Genomic DNA, 3264 nt, shown 5'->3' with positions numbered 1-3264 from the left:
CATCACCCCCCACAGCTCTGCCCTTGCCTTTCCTGGGAGCCCTGGTTTTCTCCCTCTTTCCCCTGTGTTGGTCTCCATGAGACTTTGTTGCAGATATTATCTGACTGATCTGGAAGAGACATTGAAAAGCAAAAATAGTACCATGTGTTTGGAGCTTTCCAGGCTCACTGCAGGACAGGTCTTCATGTCTGTGTGGTTCACTGCAGTTCACCTTTACAGGGGGAAAACTGGATCAAAGGCTGCTCCCAGCAGTAGGAATTTATGGGATTAGATGCAATAGAAGCAGTTGAGATTTTCAAATGGCAGCTGCTCTGCAAAACCTCGCTTTAAATGCACAGTACTGGCTGGTCCTTGCCCTGCTGGGTCACACATTAGCAATAAACAAATGGAGCTAATTTTAACTCCAGTGAACGTGAGTCTGACTTTCAGACACTGCAGAAGGAGCATCACCCAGAAATAACTTTGAACAACCAAAGTCAGAAGGCCTGGAAGTGGTTTGAACTTGGAGTGCCAGCAAGGCAGGACTGGTGTTGGGACTTGGGCTGGGATTGTCACTGCAGGTGACTCCGGAACTCCAGACCATCCCATGGTTGTTATTTCTCTCTGAACACACCCTGTGTTCCTGTCTTCCTGCTAATTCTACAGATCCTGCAGTGTGTTTGGGGAGAGGCCCTGCCCTCGTGTGTGCAGCAGCAGAGGTGATTTCTGGGCTGGTGTTTGTGCCTGGCATGTTCTGATTCCCAGCAGGAGCTTTTAGAGTCACTGTGCCAGCTCGGGTTAGTAGCTGTTTAAAACAAATCATATTTGATTGGTAAAATAGACTGACAGAGGCCCCTGAGACAAGTCGAACCTTCCCACTGTGGCCCTCAAAAGGAAACAATGCCCTGGAACATAATTCCCAACATGGAAAGTCCTGCCAGCATTTGCTCTTGGGGCACTAATTAACCTCGGGGCTGATCTGTCTGCTCCCCTCCCCTCCTGCAAAGCCAGCCCTGGAGTTCAGGCCGCCTCCCTATCCTGCTGCTCTGTTTGGTCCCAGAGAAGCAGCCAGGTAGGATGAGATGTCTGGGATGATGGCTCAGGGTGAGGAAGGGCAGGAATGGAGCAGTGGCAGGGGGATGGTGTGGAGGCATCTTGTCCTTGTATTCTGGAGATGAAGCTCTGCAAAGGGAAATGTTTGATCCTTCACACATCTGGCTGTTGGTCAGAACTCCCCGGGCTTTGTGTCAGAATTAATGGCCTCAAAAAGTGACAGGGGGCAGTTTAGATGGATATTGGGAAGAAATTCTTCCCTGGGAGGGTGGGGAGGCCCTGGCACAGGTTGTCCAGAGAAGCTGTGGCTGCCCCTGGATCCCTGGAAGTGCCCAAGGCCAGGTTGGACGGGGCTTGGAGCAACCTGGGCTAGTAGAAGGTGTCCCTGCCCGTGGCAGGGGGTGCAATGAGATGAGCTTTAAGGTCCTTTCCAGTCCCTTCCCTCCCTCATCTGGTGCATTTATGGACCTGGTGGGGTGTGGGGGGTGTTCCTGCACTGCCCCAGCAGGAGAGAGGAAGCCAGGAAAGGGAAGGATGAATTAATTACACAGCAGCATGTTTAATATTTGAGTTGCTAATAATGAGCACCTTTAGTGGCTGTCAGTTGTTCTGAAAGCTGCTAAATACAAATAACAAACACAAACACAGACCACTGCAGTGCTTCCCACGCTTCAACAATGTACTCAACTCTCTTCCCCCTTCATCTTTGTCAGAAACAGAGCAGTCTTTGGGAATTTTGTCCAAAAACTACTAAAAACTGTGTAAGATTATGAAAATCTGACTTTAGGACCTTTTTGTAGGAGAATTGGTTACCACCTGCAAAGCTTTTCCTTGGAAGTGGAATGAGATCAGCTGGGCCTGCAGAGGTGGACCATGACACCTGGGGAGGGGAGGGTGGCCAGCCGTGTGTCCTGCTGGGGTCCCCAAAAGGAACGGGGCGTGGAGGGAGAAGCAGGATTGCTGGGTGCCCTTCAGAGGCTGGGGTGGTGCCTGCTTCCCGAAGGAGATAAGAGTGAGCTGCTGGAGGTGGATCTGGAATGTGGGAGACAGTGGGAGTAGGAGCAGATGCTCTCCAAGCCCCACGTGGTGTGATCCCATGAGCTGGAATCAGCTTGGATGGGGAGTGAAACACAGGGGCCTTGGAGAGGGGAACTTATAAAACCCCAGGAGGAGGAGTTGGACTGGAAGGGCAAAGCTCAAGAAGGGTTTGTGAAGACCTTAAAATATCAGAGCCCCCACAGTATCACTTCAGGTACGCTGGCCCAGATTTATTGAGGGCAAAATGCTTTTGGTGCTTCCCTGAGAAGCATCCTCTGCACCTGCCCCAGCGCAGGGCACACAGAGAGGCACGGGCTGCACTGCAGGTTGGGTCAAATAAACCAGAACCACTCAGGTATTCCCAGCTGGGCCTTCTCTGGGGATTCCCAAGGCACAGGCGGTGTGAAGGAGGGGCAGAAGGGCAAGGATGGGGGTTGAGAGCTGCAGCTGGAGTCAGCGATGTCCCCACATCCCCCCGGGTTCATCCCATTCTCCAGATGTTTGTATCTGGAGCAGAGCTGCTTTAGCAGAACATATTGGGTGAGGAATAGAGAGGTGGGAAGAGACATTTTCTGGGTTTTAAGGCCCGGAGCTGGAAGGGACAGGACAACAGGAGCTCCAGCTGGAGTGACCCCGGGGCTGCTGCTGCCCCACAGACCGCGGGCAGGGTGAGGGGGAGGGAAATGCAGCTGAAGCCGTTTGTTCTGGGCCCCCCCGGGTGCAAACAGTGCAGAGAATAGCAAGGGGGTTCCAGCAGGAGCTGAGTAACTTTGTTGGTGATTAAGTGCCTTAATTAGCACTCTATTAAGTGCATTTGTTTCCTTCCCCGAGAAGCAGCCGGCATTTAGTGCAACCAATCACTGCGGGGCTGCCGGGAGAAAACAGGGGCTGCTGTGGAGGGACGGGACGGCTCAGGGGAGGGGAATCACATCTGGCAGTGCTGCTGTGCAGGACCAGCTGTGTCCAGGGGCAGTTGCGAGCAGAGGGTTGGTATCTTAGAGGTCTTTGTGGGATAGACCCTCATCAAAGCCACAGGAAAGACGGCCAGGAACCTCACACTGATGACAACACAGATTTCAGACCTTGTGGGACCTCCTGGTCCCGACTCGTTTGCATCCCCTACGACTTGGGTCTGATGTTCCTTTTAGTGGTGGGTCATTTGAAATACTCTGGGTATTTTGGAAGCCTCAGCCC

This window comes from Manacus candei, unplaced genomic scaffold (assembly GCF_025592945.1).
Source record: "Manacus candei isolate 608988 ecotype Guabito, Panama unplaced genomic scaffold, ASM2559294v1 h1tg000003l, whole genome shotgun sequence".
Classification (NCBI taxonomy): Eukaryota; Metazoa; Chordata; class Aves; order Passeriformes; family Pipridae; genus Manacus; species Manacus candei.
This window is presented reverse-complemented; position numbering follows the sequence as displayed.